The following is a 17,736-nucleotide window of genomic DNA, read 5'->3' on the forward strand; positions in this document are numbered from 1 at the left end:
ATTCTCCCTTAAAGTTTTAGGTGAGTTTCATCTCCACAATCTGCACAAGCAACAACTATTGTGCAGAGCATCATTTGTATCGCAGAAGACGCTGTGAACACATTCGGAGTTCTCCACAGGTTCAGAGGGGGCGTGAGCTCGCTGCCACGTCCTCTTGGCCTTCCTAATCTCTGGCACTGATTCTGTGGTTCATTCATTAAGTCAAAGGGTGAGACCAACACCAATCTCTTGGTTCATTCATTAATTCCTTGGGCCAACGCTGAGGTTCACTGCTTCCTTTTCTTTTTTAATCAAATGCTTGTTGTTTAGATGGGTGCCATGGCATTTTACGTAGCCTGTAGGGAGGAGAAGGCAGACAATAAGTAGGTATATAGAATTCCTTTTCTTTAAGCACCATAATAATGCTAATGACTACAAAAGTAATTACAGTGTTCTGAGGATGTATCATAAGGGACATCCACGTAAACCTGGGATTGATCAGAAAAGTCTTTCAGGAAAACTTGTTATTCCAGATAGCAGCTTGGAGGTGAAAACAGTGAGGGTGGCAGGCACAAGGATATGCCCAGGAAGGGCCTGGGGGGCGGAAGACCATGTAGTGAGAAGGTGGAAAAGAGCGACGTTGCCAGTCGGAGAGAGCAACCGGAGCTGGCCCAGGAGTAGTGGGCACAGGAGGCAAAAGCATGAGGTTTGGAAAGATGTCCCCCAGAGCAAAGGCTCTCAGCTGCCATGGTAGGCTGAAAGCAGGATGAGCACAGGGCAGGTTCTCTTCGCTGGCTGCAACCGCTCCCATCCTATCGGGCGTTGCTCTCCTGAGGGCTACAGCCCCGCTTAGAGGAAAATGGAAAGTGCTGACCACTTTCAATGAGGTCATGCGCTTGCCTCACCAATTTGGGGATTTCATCGCTCTTTTCTGAGTCTAGTAAAATATTAAAGGCAGAGTCCTGGACAGCTCTCGACCTTGCCCGGAGATGAGTGCCAAGTTAATGGCCATGAAGTGTTTTGTGGATGGAGAGTAACGAGGGACACAGTAGCGCAGCGACCCGCACGGTGGCAGAGGCTGTGATGGAGCTTCAGGACATGCATTCCCTGTGCCATGCTCTCAGAGCCCGGGCAGCCCGGCCTCCTGCCTCAGACAAGCACAGGCTGCCAGGGGAGGAGACATGTGCAGCAGGGCCAGTGTTCGGGCGCTTCTCCTTGTCCGCAGAGAAACGCCCCTTGGAGAGCTGCCCGCTCACTGCGCACTCACTCTGCTCTGGCGCGGGGGTGAAGACGCCCCGTGCCAGCTCGCCCTTCCCTCTGTCATTTCCTGGACAGCAGAGCGTAGCAGAGCCTGAGAACACCAGGACCGAGTGTGCAAGCTTGGGGACATGGTCCTGGCTAACTTCCTTCCTTCCTTCCCGAAGCCAAGCTGTAGAGTGCTCAAAAACAGGTATCTCCGTTCATTCGTTCGAGTGTTTGTGAAATTATCTGCAAACCAGTGGTTCAGAGGCAGACTAGGCCTACAGACATATGGTTAGTGGGATTGAATCCCTCTGTCTTTCTTAAGAGAGAAAGATACGCAAATGGCGAGGTAAAGATACCGAAGAGGTAACAACAGCTGCTGCAGGAGCACGTATATGACTCAAATACATCTGTTTATACTTTTTCATTTGGAAATAATTATGAACTTAGAGGAAGTTCCAAAAATAATACCATAAGGTACAGTGTGCACACCTTCCAGCATTCCCCAAAAGAGCATCTCATGACAATGTGTGTTGTCCTCGTGATTTGCTTTGCCAGAAGGATGTGGGCCAGATAGAGGACTCCCAGCTCCACAGCCAGCCCTCAGCATGCACTCTGTCTTTCCCTTTGCTCTCTTAGACACTTGTCGCCACACAGACAATCCTGGAGGAGTCAGCTGGAGGGCACCATCATGGAGCAAAGCCAAGGCATCTGGGCCTGGGCCATGCACGAGTCCAGCGCCCAAACGTTCTACCAGCTGGCCACAAGTGCGTGAGGGACCCCATGAGGGCAGACACACCTGACCTAGGATGGCAAAACCATCTCACCAGTCCAGAGAAGCATGAGCAAAACTGAATGTTTACTCATATATGCCCCTGAGATTTGTGGTTGTTTTTAGATAGCACTATTGTGGCAATAGCTAACCAATAGAGCAAGATCTTAATTGTTTTCTGCTGTCTTGAGAATTTCATTTTCTGCCTACAGATGGTGGACTCGGAGCTTCATCTGAGTTAGGCTGGACTCCTGCCTTGTGAGAGTAAGCAGCACTCATCTGGTAGGAAAACAGTGATGTGTTTTGCTCCTGCGCACCACGCAGCCCCCAAGTCTTCTACAGGCTGCTCTCCGGCAGAGCTGGAGGCCAGACGCTGGCATCATCCTTCAACCTGAAAGAAGTTAAATCGAACGCTAGCTTCTGGGTCCAACCGCTTCCCATCTAATCCCTAACAAGAATAAGAGCTGACTGGGGAGCTTCAGGCCCTAGGTTTCTAGCTTGATGGTCCAGAGCCACAAGATTTCCACATGCAGGTATTTGTTACAAATATTTACAGGCAGGGGGGTTTCACCTCTCAGCACCACCTGAATTGTGATATTCTTTGCCGTCAGTAGATGTCATGTAACTCCATAGTTTCCCTGACCCTGATGGATTTTTTTCTTAAATTGCTTTATGCAGAATATTGATCTTCGTAAATTTCTTTTCAGAGGCTGAAATTTTCCCTGATAGACAAGGAAAGAATGCATTATGATTCTCTATTAATAATCATTTCACCAATTAATTCTCATTCATACTTTATGGCTGAATCTTGCCAATCAACTAGCCCTGTGCACCCCACTTACTGATTCCAGATGCATGGTCATCAATAATGTTGATGCCTGCCTGCCTGCCTCACGCATCCCCACAATAAGCCAATAAAAAGCCTTCATCTCTCTAGACAAGCCCCAAATACAACTCACCAGCTCAATAGTGCCAGTGCTACCCATCAGCTGACTCCAGCTCGCCTTGAGCCAATCGATATAAGGACTGAGTCCTTTTGCTTCCGTGGAAAATGGAGGCCAAGGTACCAGAGTCAGCAAGTCAGTCTGGGCTTGAATAAGCCAGAGAAAGCTTATTTGTGTGCTGTCTTTTAAAGAAACCAACATTTTCCCTGCTCTGAGTTGGCCTGCTTGAAGGCTCAAGTTGCTCTGTAGAGGCTCTGCTTAACGAAGAATACAGGTCAGTGAGACACACACACCTGCAGAAAAAGTAGGTAGAATACATTATGTAAATCTGGACACAGATTAAATTTTACAGCCAAAACATGTATTGGAGTGACTCTAAAGTTTCCAGTAATAGCTGCCCTTTCTATTTACAAGGCGTGTCTTTTTTTTTTTTTCTCAAAAATAACAAGTTAAATGAACCAAACTCAGAAACAAAAGTGAAAAAGAAATTAACTTCAGCAGACTTATACCAAATACAGCGATTAGATTCTGGCTGGATTAGATTCAGATAGAGCAAACTATATAACTCCCACCTCCCACTGAGTCCAGAGAATGCATTCACTGAGTTGGTACTAAGCACAGGCATTCACTCATTTACATTGTTAAAACTTTTGCTTTCTGCATGTGCATCACTTACCCAGCAGTTGAAGGCATGCAGCGTGCAGCTCCTCTGTCATGATGTCATGATTATTTCTGTCACCAGGATGTATGCCCCTCAAGGTCAGGGATCGCATCTTCTTGGTGCATCGCTATCTATCCAGTGTCTAGAAAGGTAGTGTCCACTGCACAGTGAGCATACAGTACAGCTCTGTTCAGTGAGTTCATGCATGTGTAAGCACATGAATTAATTCATCAATAAAGTAATTAGCAACTTAGGATTGTGATACCAATATTCATTCTTTTCTCTTTCAGAGAGTGGAAGGCTCTCATACGTACAGAAGCTTCTACCATTAACCCTGCAGAGACCTCTCTCTCTGCTAGAACTGTTAGCAGCTTGCCCAGGTCCCTTTATAAGAATGGTCACCCATCTTCTACCTTTTATGAATGTCAGCCTCTAGGGGACATAGCTGAGCCATTCCCTGAAAAATTATCCTGTTAATAAGAGGGTAAAAATTGCCCTCATCTGCAGATTACACACCCTCTCCCTCGGACTGGCCAACAGCAGAATGAGTTGAGAAAACAAGTCTTGTCCCTCGCCTCAAGGTGGAGCAGTTCTGGGAAGTGTCCTGCAGGCTCCAGAGCTCCCTGCATGAGCAGGACTAAGCTACACTTCAGCCAAACTCTCCTCTGGGCTTCTCCCCAATCCTGTCTTTGTCCACACTTTCCTGGAGATTTCCCTGAGAGCCGTCCCTTAGTGAACCCACTGCACAAAGATCCCGCCTTCATCCCAGGTGATAATGAGAGGCCCATCTCTGAAGCAGATGGAGTACTGTGCATCCCTGGCCCACATATCTGTGTACATGCACGCTTCACTGTGAATGGATTGGGCTGTGGTGAGGATATGAGGGAATGACCTGGCTTCCGGGTACTAGATCTGGTATTTGAGAAATTTTGAAAAAGTAGTTTAGTTGTCCCCCAACTCCTCATGCAGTCTAGAGTTTGTCATTGATTGTTGTGGGTGTCCCCCCAACACCTCATGCAGGCTAGGGTTTGTCATTGATTATTGTGGGTGCAGATGCTGCACCTGCCCTGGGGCAGGCAATTTGCATTACAATGTGTAGAGGAGTGAGAGGCTAGCTGGCCACCTGAGCTGCTGCCACTCTCTTTGCTCTCTGCTCTTTGCCACCACCGCTGTGAAAGGCGCTCTCTGTCGTGTGCTGCTCTGCCTCGGAGCCAGCTAAGTATGCACTAAAACTTCCTGTGATGCTGAAGGCTAAATAAACCTTTCCTTTCTTCATTTTGTGTATTGGGTATTTGTCTTAGAAAGAAGAGAAGAACTGAGATAAGTAATGATTATAGGATCTGTGGAATTGGCACAGCTGACCAATGAGGTGATGAAAAATGAAGATTCAGAAAGATAGCCCCATTGGTGGTATTATGAAGACCTTCATCTCCTGTACTCAAAGAGCCACACGTGCTGAAAATGAAGATGAGACCCTAACTGTAAAAGCAGGAAACATCTGAGAGGACTGAATTCCTGCTTTTGACGTGGCTCTTCACCAAAAGTTGAAGTAACAACAGGGAAAATCAGGGCCCTGATACTGAGACTCGGTCTGGGAAAGTATCCTCAGGGTGTCTCAGAGAGCTGAGGGCAAGTTAGCGGAAGGACAGTTTGTTAATATGGGACACCTTCAGGGACACAAAAGGAAATGCCCCAGAACCCCTTGAGCACTGCTTCAGAAAAGCTTTGGGATGCCTCTGCCCAGCGTGGATGCAGTAACAGCCACAGTACATGCAGTAGAGAAGTCAGGACTTAACAGCAAAACAGAGAGGAAATGATCCCAACACTCAGAGAAGTGAGCACGAAAAAAATGGGTTAAATGGATGAAAAATGGCATTTACACAGAATAGAGTACTATTCTGCTCTGAAGAAAGATAAACTTGAGACATTTGTAGAAGAGCAGATGCATCCTGAAACCATTATGTTAAATGAAATAAATTGAACACATAGCTTGAATGTCACATGGCTCTTCTTCAAAGTGCAAATAGATAGCAAAAGAAAAGGCAGATAACAGGAAACAGAGAGAGAGCCATCTCAGAGAGGAAAGGGACCAAAGGGTAGAGGGTGGGGAAAGGTGGGGGCCGGAGGTGAGAAAAGGAATGGAGACGTGTTACGCGTCTGCGCCAACCCCACACACAGAATGTGTGCATCGTGTATCACAGACAGAAACACAGCCAGCAAGGGGATCAGGAGATGGGGCTGAGGGAGGGAACTGGGATGAAGGAAGGCATCCAGATGTGTCGTGGGCAACTCCCCCAGGAAGCCAAGCCTCATGGACTACAAACATGGGCAAATAAAATGACCGGACATAAAAGTGAATGACCAGCCCTCCGTGGCCAGGAGACCATCCTCTGAGAACGCTTGAGGGAAGGACCCGAGAAGCATCTGTTACTCCGAGGTGCTTGTGATGGGAACAGCAGTACTGGTTTTAAAAATCTGCAAAGGAAAAGGAAAACTTAGGGGATCTGTCCTCTGTAGATGGGGATCAAAAGTAGAAAATGGTGTTATAGAACTGGGCCCCTTTGTGGAGGATGAAAGACCAGAAACATAGAGCTCAGGTGGCAGCCCTTGGCCACCTGATAGTAGGTGGCATAATTATCTTAACTGGCACCTAGGTTGACATTGCTTCCATCTGTACCCCCAGGTTCCATTAGCACCCTGTATTTCCCCCTCTCTTAACACTGACCTTTCTGCGTTCACATAAGAAACACACCTACCTGCCTCCACATCATGAATTCAGTGCAATCTTATATACTTCATAAAATAAGACTATGAAGTAATAAAAGACATTTTGAGAAAAAATGATCCCCCTCACACTTTAGAATAAGACTGACTAGACTGTAACTAGATAACATGAAAAGTGTTCCTTTCAATCAAATTAATAGTTTAGTATTGTATATGCAGATAAATGAAAGCAGGGGTTTCTTGACAGTGTTACATTGTTGCTTTTCACTCACTTTGGTTAAGCAATTCCCTGTCTGTAAGTACAGTTTCAGGGTATCCTATAGTGTGTTTCTTTGTCCAAAGCAATGAGGCCTGTCCTAAAATCCACCTGACATGTTGGGAAACACTATTTCAGACTTGCCTTAGAGAACAATGGCTAATTAGAGAGATGTCACAAATGCCCCCAAGTCCCCACAGCCGAACATCACAATTCATTTCTCATTCACATCACAGGCTAATGGAGATCACACGTGGAAAACAATCTACGGCTCAGTCCAGGAAATGGTGCCCCTCTCTTCTGCCCACATCAAGATACATCATCCCACCTCCGTACAAAGGCTCTTGGAATGTCATGAAGTACAGTGACCAGGAAGAAGCGGAGAAGCAGAGACACTTCCTAGCACCAGCTCTCTCTGCCAGCATGAAGCTTTTACTTCAGTATTGCACCTTTACCACACCTGGGACATTCAGGTAGATTCTAAAGGCTGTTTCTAGGGTCTCTAAGGAAGGTGATTCTCCTTCCTTCTCCAAGATTCCCAGTGCTGAGCTCTTTCCTAGTGGCAACGCCACCTAGCTCATTCACCACATCATTCCTTGGGTGGGCAGAGCTCAGCGGTAGATGTTTCCAAAACACACTTCTGGGGGAAAAATAATTACCTCTAGGCTTGTAGGCACTCAGGCTTTTACGTGCACTGTGCCACTGATCATGCCCAAACTATTAACCTCTGCTGTACTCTATACTCATTTTAATGCAGAATGTGATGCAAAAATGGCATCTCTACAGCTGGGAGATGGTCTAATTTAAAGAAACTGTCCTCTATTTTTCTCTGTGCCTGCACAGTCACACCTGGCTCCTGATGTTTGTGCTTTTGTGCCATCCCCTGCCCTTTGGTGATGGCTGGGCTCTTTGATGAAAAGCATGTAATAGAAATGACAGGTTCCCAGCTCCAAATTTAGGGTGTAGAATACGGCTGTGGCCGCCTGTATCAGGCACTTGCCTGCTGCCACTTCCTCTGTTTAAGTAAAGCTGACCAGCTGCCAGGTTGTGAGTTAATTCATGAAGAGACCCAAGGGGAAGCTAAGGGAGTGGCCTAGTCAACAGCCAAGAGTAACTCAGTCCCCCAGCAGTGTATACAGATGCGGATCGTCCCGCCAGCGAGGCTTCAGCTGAGACCGCAGCTCCAGCTCCGGCTCCGCTGCAACCTCATGAGAGCCCCTAAGCCAGGGACACCTGCTTCTCTATTTCTGACCTATGGCAACTATGATACAATAACTGCTTTTGTTTACTTTTCATTTTGAAATGACTATAGATTCATAGGAAGTTTCAGAAATAGTACAGAAACCTTGCATATGCATCCATTTCTTCCAAAGCTTGTACAGCAAAAGAACATACCCGAAGAGTGAAGAGACGGCTGCAGAATGGGCAAAGCCTTTTATAACACAATGTCACAACCAAGAACCAAACCAGGTAACCTACATGTGCAGAGGCCAGGGCCATTTCATGTAGCATGTAGATTCATATACCCACCAGGGTGTTAAAATACACAATTCTGTTACCACCAAGATCCATCTCATGCTTCCCTGTGGTGGTACAGCCATTGTGGATACCTTCTCCTCTCCCTGGAAACCACTGTCTGTTCTCCACCTCTGTGATTTTGTTACTTCAAAAATGTTATATGAATGGAATCATGCAATATATGATCCTTCAAGGTTGATTTTTCACTGAACATAGTGACTTTCATATCTGCCTGAGTTGTTTTTGTTTTAAGACGCTAAGCTTTGTAGTGACATTACACAGATGTAGATAACCAATACACCACTCTTGAGGGGCAAATCACTTTTTGATTAGAATGGGAACAGAAAACACTTGCCACTGTGCACAAAGATAAGAACCTGAACAAGCAACTTGTGTAAATGCTTACTATATAATGGAAGAGAGATTTGCAACAGTCTCAAACTCAAGTCCTAGGACTCCACTATTCCCAGAATGGATGAGTTTAGGAGGATCGCAATTGTATAAGTGTACATCAGTATTGCTCAAAACGTGTCTTACCAAGCAATTGTGCAATGGGCTGCTGTCTCTTAGAGACTTCTCTCACCAAGGTTAGCTGAAGTAATACATAATTGTAGTAGGTTTCAAATTGGTGGTCAACTTATTACACCCAGCTGAATTAGACTATCATGGTGCTGGGTGCAGGAGGCCCACCTGAGGGCTGTTGCCAGCAGCATAAGGGCAGAACAGGAGAAGCTGCCAAAACTTGCTGTGAGGGACGCTCTTTGCAGAAGCTGTTGGAGGCTTCTAGTTGCTTGGTCTCTTGTGCTGGAGGACCATGTCATGCTGGCTTTCCTGATGAATGTTGGAGAAGCTGGGGACATCTTAAGTATCACTTCCTGGCTCTAGGGGGGAACACGGTGCACTGCTCAGACTCATGGAGAAGCTTGTCTGTCACATTGGCTTTCCTGATAGGAACTCAGCTTTCCTCATCACCGGAGGAGCTCGGGACCTTTGCTGTGCCGAGGATGGCCATAGTACTTTTAGGGGAGCGCTGGTGCTTACCTTGAGCCTTACCTCCTAGCTCCAGTTCAGATCCCTCAGCCTGTTACACAGATGCTTCATCCTGCTGGTGTAGACTTCCTAGCTTCCACCACTGACCTCCTTTGGGCCTTCCCAGCACAGATCCATGAAGCAGGTCTGCGTGAGACTTTGTTGTGGGATCTAAGGCCTCTAGCTGGATTTGTGGGAGGCATTGATATTAGGATCTAGGCCCTCAGCTGGAGTCTTTAGTGTTCAGTATGTGGACAGATTTCCTGCACTTCTTATGTATGATTCTTGGGTGATGAGTTATAAAATACTATTATAAAATGTGTCCAGTATTATATTGTTTGCCTTACAAGAACCCAAAACCATGACAGTAATTCTTGGTGGTTATGTCTGGTCCCTAAGTGGGTATAAGAATTGCCTTAAGTTCTTCAGGAAAAATGCACATCCTTATATCTTTGAGCCTCATACCTACAGATTTGGAGTCTATAATCTAAAGTGGGAAGATCTGTGATTCTTTGCATTTTGACCAAGCTGTTAGGGGTGATTCTGAACCAGTTTCTCAGTGCCATATTTGGAGAAATCCCGCAGCACTCTCCCCTTCCTTCGGATTCTGGCAGGCTCTGCATGTTTCTTCATTTCTTTTTAGTCTTGATAGCTGAAGCCTCTCCTTTGGCAGAGTTCGGTGAGTAGCAGGGAGCGAAAGGGACTGAGAATCACGCCGGCATGAGGCATCTCATGGGGTCTGCAGCGCCCTTCCAACCTTGCAATACTTCCTTGAACTGTCACACCATCATTGCATAAGGTCGGTGTGGGATTTTCCAAATGCTGTTTGAATCGTGCTGGTGTGTGTGTTAGGAGCACCATAAATCCTAGCTGGTGCTGGGTACCACGCCATCCCTCCCAAATGACTTGCAGGCCTGGCTCCTCCATCCTTCAGTTCCAGCACACTGCTCCCTGCTTGCAGCTATCTTACCCTCACGCTCTGCCATTGTGTCGGGACATTGATACCCAGGATGCATTTCGTTACGGCTTCTGCACCATGGCTGCTTCTGCTGCAGCCCTAGCGCACGACATCCTCCCCGATAAATCATTCTCTGTGGGTCCACTGCCAATAAAAATAACCACAGGAAGAAGTTAAAACCTGATTTTGTTTTCTAATACATTTTTCCCCTTTGTAAAGGACACCATTATTAAAACATTTTGAACAATTTCTGGAACCAGTTACCTCTTTATAAGAGTCTCTGGTTGGTAATGAAAGAATGAACATTAAATGCTTTCACATAAGTGGCTGGGGGGGAAATAGGAATAGTTGTGTTAAGAATAGTTATTTAATTATGAGCATTTTATGGTGCTGCTAAGGTATCAGAACCCCACAGCTTTCTCTACTAACGCTGCATTTTTAAATCTAACTTTTCCTGGTTTCCTTCCATTTTCAACACTGTATTTCCTGAGCAATTTAAAAACAGCAGGCCAGTTTAGAGATAAACATTAAAATACAAATACTTCAGCTGTGGTGATTTTGCAAAGCAGCCACAAAAAGCACTTGTAGTTCTAAGCACATTTTTAAAAAAACATTTCTTGGGGACTGCTGTGCCATATCTTACCCCAAGTAGGTCTTTGATTCGTGGCAAGGCATTTAATGTCAATGTTTTTATTACATAACATAAAATGCAGCAACAGACCTGGTCCAGAGTCAAAGGGAACGAACGCTGACAAATATCTGTTTCATTAATGTGCTGGTTCCCTTTGATGACAAAACTGGATTTGTAAAACACTCTGGACACACGGGGTCTCCCACTGGGGCTCCTTTTAGGATGGGCAGTGTGAAGTGCTGCTTGTAGCCTGATGGCAGCCACTCTGGCAAGTTCTGCTGTGGCCAAGGGCACCTATCCGCCACTCTCGCTCATGCTTGTAATGGGAGGGGCTCCCCCAAGTGACGACTCGGATCTCGTTCATAGCTCGGTGAGGGCAGATGTTGCTGCTGCTGTCCTCAGGTGGGGCTGAGGCGCAGGGCCGTGAGGCATGTCCTGCTGACTGAACATCTCTCTGCAACGCCAAAATGATGACGCACAGTGATGACCCCTTTCACGTAAGCAAAATGTCTAGTGACAGGAGCGAATATGGCAGGTCAGTTACTTGAGTGGGCTCCACTGGTTCTAAAGGTTCAGCACGCCTTTTCCATTCGACTCCCGGCCTCCCCTCAAAGCCCAGCTCTTTCTGTATGTGCTGTCTCCCGTTCTGTCAGACAGCAGCCACCACAGTCATTCTCTCCACAGTAGTCATAAAGTGCTTTGTGTGCTTGGGATTAGGCTGAACATTAGGGAGCTAGCGGGACAGAGAGTCTTGGGTTTAGGAAGTTACTGGCGGGTGAAATGAGACAGGCATTAAACTCAAAATTGCAAAACAGGATTTTTACATTAAGGATAAGGGCATGGAGTTTGGGGGACATATAGTGCAAAACCCTAACCTGGGTGGAGAATATGGAGGGAGGACTGAAGCGGTGGAGACAAGCGCATGATTAGAGTCCAGCATGGGTCTCTCTGGGTTCTTATTCTGATAGCTAGAGCTGGCAATTTATGTATTTCTTTCCTGTCATCCTTCCTCATGGTGGTAGGAAACATTTCATCCATACTTCTTTCATTGCTCAACTTAGAGTAGGCGCTCAGTGCTGTGGGCTAGTTGTTTTCTTGAGGCCCACTGGGCCAGTGAGTCGGCTCCTTCTGTTATAGGCAACTGAGTTAGATAGAAGTATTATAGGTGCTCAGTCAGGGCTGAGCCCTCAGAAGGGGCCAGTAGGGAAGGCAAGATACCTAGCAACCGTGGGACAGATAAGACACTACCGCTGTGGGCCGGACCTCAGGACAAACAATCAAACAAATGCTTACTTCCCTAAGGATAAACATCAGGGATTGATCTCCTAAATAGGTCTCTATTACCTTGAGAAAGCCAGGGAAAGCCACTAATCCAGCCTGCTACAGGAAAAGTCCCTGTTCTCTATTCATTTCCTCTTGCAATGTGACCGGCTTCCCCATTTGATTCTGATTTAATCAATTTTACCTGAGAAATTGTGCTTGCAAGCTTACTGATTGACTATAGTTTTGTCAGACCCTATATGCAAGTTCCTGTGTTTTCCACCTTAGACCCGTTTCACCTCATGGTTTCATTCTGTAATAACCCCTAAAAAGGCAGATTCCTGGGCAACCCACTTGGATCCCCTCTGTCCCCCTTCAGACAGAAGCCTTCTTTCCTCCAGTAAATATATTCTGCTCTTAACCTCCATTGTTCCAGAATTTGTTCTTAAGTTTTAGAGACCAAACATCCCAGATGCCTTCCAGGTTGGGCGTCTCATTCCCCTGTATCACCTTTTCCAAGCCCCTTTGCCAGGTGATTATTACCTGGTGGTCCTCCTCAGGGGGAGGCTAAGTTGCAGGGAAAAGATCGCTTGCTCCTATTTCCCCAGTTATTGCCTTTATTTGTCACCATTAAAAATCTTATGTTATACTTGCCTGCTGCTGCATATGTATGCAAAGTGTCCCTCACATTCACCCTGTATCACCTGATATCAATGAGCTCTCTATGTCATGTTAATTATAGCTAGTTAATATTTAGGTTGTCTCCACCCACTTCTAGTTCCTTGATAAATATTTGCTAATTTAATCTTCATGTAAGAGAGGAATTGTTATCTTCCAGATGGGAAGACTGAAGTGGAGACAGCTTAGGCAACTTGCTCAAGAACCCAGTGAAGGGCAGTAGGTAACCTGAAGCTGGCAGGCTGTGCCTGGAGCTAGCTCTCCTGAGAGCTATTGGAAGTGTTTCCTCATGATTGGTCTGGGTTGGAGTCTTTCTACCCCAGGGATCTGCATTATTCAGTACTGGGTTGCTGCCGAGTTTTACTGTTTCATCTTTCATGGGTGCTCCACGTGAGCAGTACATCCTGGCACCATCACCCTGTAGGAATCTCCCTCCGTGGAGGGCAGCTAGCACTGCCCTGAATCTATGGGCGAGGAGACATGACCACTCTCATGCGACCCCTTCCACCACTTAGCCGTCTGGACTGACAGATCCATCACTAGAGGTAAAAGGCTCCATGGATGCCCAGGGGCTTTCAGGGGCTCATCTGCCCCCTAAGGAATCCAGAAATAGTCTCAAATAGTTGAAATCTTTGGTATATCTTGATAGGCACAATTAAAATTACCGGTTTTGGGCTCGGGAGCTCACTTGATGGTCTAAGCACCTACCTGGGAAACATAGGTCTGGAGTCTTTTTTTAAATTTTTTTTTTAATGTATTTGGCACAAGGTCTCACTATGCAGCTCAGACTCATAGTGATCCTCCTATTTTCTGCCTCCCCAGTGCTGGGATTACAGGCATGCAGCACCACACTCAGTCTTGGTAGCCAGCTCAGCATGCCCTGGGGGTGGGGCCGGTGTGGCATGTGATGCTGAGGATTGAACCCCGTCCCTGCACTTGCCTAAACAGGCACTTAGTCTGCTGAGCTATGTCACTAGCCTTAAGGTCTGGAGTTTGATCCCTGGTACCACATACCATGCACGAGGCATGGGGGCGCATACTGGTAACCCCAGTGCTGGGGAGGCTGAGACAGGAGGATCACTACAAGTCTATGCTGTATAGTGACACCCTGTATCAACAACAATAAAAACAACAACAAAGTGACCATTTTCTTTTTAGGCCCATAGATTCCCCTTGCACATGAGAGAAGCCCCATGAAGAGGAGCAGATTCTCTGGGTCCTGCTTCCCTGCTCCCCACAGGGGTCCCTGTGTCTGCTCTCTGATGGACCACACAAGTGGGAAGACCAAACGCCACCACTGCCGCTATGTGTTAGATTTCCAGAACCAAATGCATCAGGACAGAGAAAGCTTTGGCTCAGGTCTCCACCTCCTTGGAGGGCCGGCCGTGGTCGCTCCTCAGCATTACTGATACCAAAACCAGGGAAAGACACAACTAAGAAAGAGAGCTACAGGCCGATCTCCCTCACGAACATAGATGCTAAAATCCTCAATAAAATCCTAGCAAATAGAATACAGCAAATCATCAAGAAGATCATACACCATAACCAAGTAGGATTCATCCCAGGGATGCAAGGATGGTTCAATATTTGAAAATCTATCAATGTAATACACTATATCAATAGAGCGAAAACTAAAAACCACATGATCATTTCCATTGATGCAGAAAAGGCTTTTGACAAAGTCCAACACTCATTCATGTTCAAAGTCCTACAGAAAATTGGAATAGATGGCCTCTACTTCAATCTGGTAAAAGCCGTTTATGAAAACCCAACAGCTAACATAATCCTAAATGGGGAAAAACTGAAATCTTTTATTCTTAGATGTGGTACACGACAAGCATTACGAAAGCCTTAACAGGCCCGCTTTCTTTTACCCTTCTCTGCATGCATATCAAATTGACTTGCTCTTTAGGAGTTTGTTTTATTTGCCAGCTCAGACTCTTTCTGTAGGTCTCTCTCTGTTTTCTTCTTTTCTGCCTCTCAGGGCATCCTGCTTCTCAGGCTGTGAGTGCGGGGCAGTGCTTTGGCCTGGTTGTCAAGCAAGGAGGGTTCTGGTTCCTCCCTGCAAGTCGGTCCCATGATCTCCCTCCCTCCCACAGTCTCACCCTTCTCATCTACAATAGTTATGCAAAATGGCAATGACTGTTGAATTCCTTTCAGTGCAGTTCTGTATCACTTCGAATCATTTTACTGTTTTGATTCTTTTTTAAAATAATAATTTAAAAAGAATGGAGTGTGGGTAGCTGATTGGGTCATTGTCAAGGACCTCACCGGGTGCACAAACTTTTTCTGGCTCTGCTGTTCTGATTTTAGTAAAGTCCTGGGGTCATTTCAGGTCACTGCAAATGGAGGACGATCTGTCAACTCAAAAGCCCTGAGATTTCCTTAAGGAACTTGCCTGAATTGCATAAATAGGGAGAAAAGGAGCAATCACAACTCCTGGTTCCCAAAGACAGTGACCAGCAAACAAATCGTCCCTCCTTTGAGGATACTTTGAATGACAGAGCACACCAGTGGCAAGGGTAAGCTGGAACTCACTTCCTGCCATGACCACACTTGACCCTGTTGGCACGGCTCATCTGAGTGGCTGTGTCTTATCCAAATGGCTATCGACCAAAAGCAGGCAGAGGAAAAATTATGTGTGTCTCAGGATCTGGATGGTTCTTCCCAATATTAATCATTTGTCAGTGGACTTGTCCCTGAGCCCAGAGCAGGCTCTGTGTGAAATATAAGAAACTGAAAGAAGTGCTTCCATTTGCTTAATATTTCTACAGCTCCACATATCTCCCTGCCTCGCTCTTACCTCTGCAGCTTTGGAAGCGGCCCTTCACGTACTGCCCAGACTCCGAGCTATTAGTCCTGACAGCCTGCTCAACTCCTTCCACTTCTGTCTCTCCAAAAGATCCATCCTGGCACTCAGACAGGGATGACACATCATAAATAGACACCAGCACCCATACTTTTTGCTATAGCCATTATCATCTGTTAGAGTAGTTGGATCTAGTCTTTCAAAGCCTTCCCTGGTAATAGGAATGAGGAAAGAATATTTGTCTTTTGAGTTGACAGCCAAAGTCCTCCCATACCCAATTTTTACTCCCAATTAAAGTTCTTGACATCTCTCAAATCTTAAGTTGTTAAAGTTTTTAATTAAATATTGAAGAATTTTTGTTACACAACATGAGAGCCCACTATCAGATAATTCACACTATCATGTTGCATTATTTTTTTAGAAAATGGTATGCAAAATCCTTAAGACATGCCATCAAGCAACAGCACTAGGGTTTTCCATGAGTTAATTTCAAGGAAAGAGCCCTGCCTTGGCGGCACACACCTGTAATCCCAGCATTCAGGAGGCTGAGGCAGAAGGATTGCCATAAACCGGAGGCCAGCCTGGGCTACATAGTGAGTTCGAGGCCAGTGTGAAGTACATAGCAAGACCCCATCTCAAACTAAAATTTTTTTAAAAAAAACTCTAAGAAAAGATCCTCATCAGTTTAGTTAGGATTTCTCCTTTTGAAAGACTCCAGGAAAGTATATAACAGCTCAACATATTTTAGGAATTTTCTTTTTGATACAGATAGTTATTGCACTATCAAATATTTTAATATACCATCTTATTCAATTTCATGAATATTCTGCACCACAATAATTTTTTATTCCCCTCAAAGAGGTGAGAAAACTGAAGCTCGGCCAACACACCAGCTTCTCAAGATCACAGAGGAGAAAGAACCAAAGCCGGGATTGAAATTGAATTCCATTCAAATCCTTTCTCAGACTCTGGCCCTTCTGTTTTCTCTGTTCAACATGCTGATATCCTTTCATCGAGGACTGAGAGAATGCCTGATGATCCCGTTCATTTCCTCCCACTTCTGTAATCCTAAGGTGTGAGCTCATTCTTTTCTTCCTTACCTGCACATATATTGACCACCTATTATGTGCCTTGTCAAATAGCAGAGGTAAAAAGGCTGCTGCACTTAGCTTACAGGCAACCGCATGCTTTCCCAGTCCTGGGAGGCTTCGACCCCCTCCGAGACGCCAACCACTCACACCTGAGCACACATGTCCTGTGCGTCTCCATGTACATTCACTCGTGCTGGGGATCCACCTCCCTCCTGCACACAAGGGGCTGGTGCGGGGTCCCCCTGGCCCTCTTTCTTCTTGCCCTCCCAGGGTTCATTCCAGGAGGCCTGTGCTCACCAGTGCAGGCTGCATATTTGTGAGTGGGAACTGAGTCCCGAGATGTTTTGTCAGCAGCCTCTCTCCACTTATTTGATAACCGATTGTGGTGCTGGAGGATGTTTTCATTTATTTCTTGTCATCTAGATTTTATTTTTACTTAACCTTTCTGTCTGTGCAGTTCACACCTCCCCTAACTCGTCTGGAAGCTCTCTCCGAGTCACTCAATAGTGACTCTGCTCACAGGATGGGCTATAAAAATATCCGCAGCCTAAATGCCAGGCCCGCTCCTCTGCCGCTCGCTGTTGCTGTGTGTCCGTAAACATGAGGTGGCAACTCTGAAGTCGTGTTGCAAGGGCTGGCTGTAAACGAGAATAATACATGCATGCTAAGCAAATCCCCACCCCGACGGCGGGTACTGCAGGCGAGTGATCTCACCAGGGACAATAACTTCCTGATAAATAGAACAACTGTTTTCCCAAAAGTTATGCTCTGCTAAAACTGAGTTTCAGATTTTTCTTGCCATTTCAATAACAACTAGATGAGATGGGAAAGGTGCAGTAGAACAAATGTTGTCCCGGCATTTTTTATTAATTTTATTGAGAAACAAAAGCAATGAGACAGTTTCAAAACTGATTAGTAGGACAGTTTCAATAATTAATACATTGCATAGTGTTGTCTTCGGAGTGGTTATTCATAGTACAAGATGCAGACATTTTTCATGTATACGCGATGAACACATGACAGAAGACAGCCTTTATCCACACTTCCACGATGTGAAAGTGTTTTCTAAGTAGCAAATACAAAGCTCATACTAGAAACAAGGTGTAAGCTGTGGCTCACATTCCAGGCGAGGCTCAGGCTCTCTCTAGGCCTTCGCATCCCTTTGTGCTCTGCCTCATCCGCCC

The sequence above is a fragment of the Octodon degus genome, unplaced genomic scaffold, assembly GCF_000260255.1.
Source record: "Octodon degus isolate 3935 unplaced genomic scaffold, OctDeg1.0 scaffold00179, whole genome shotgun sequence".
In the NCBI taxonomy this organism is placed as follows: Eukaryota; Metazoa; Chordata; class Mammalia; order Rodentia; family Octodontidae; genus Octodon; species Octodon degus.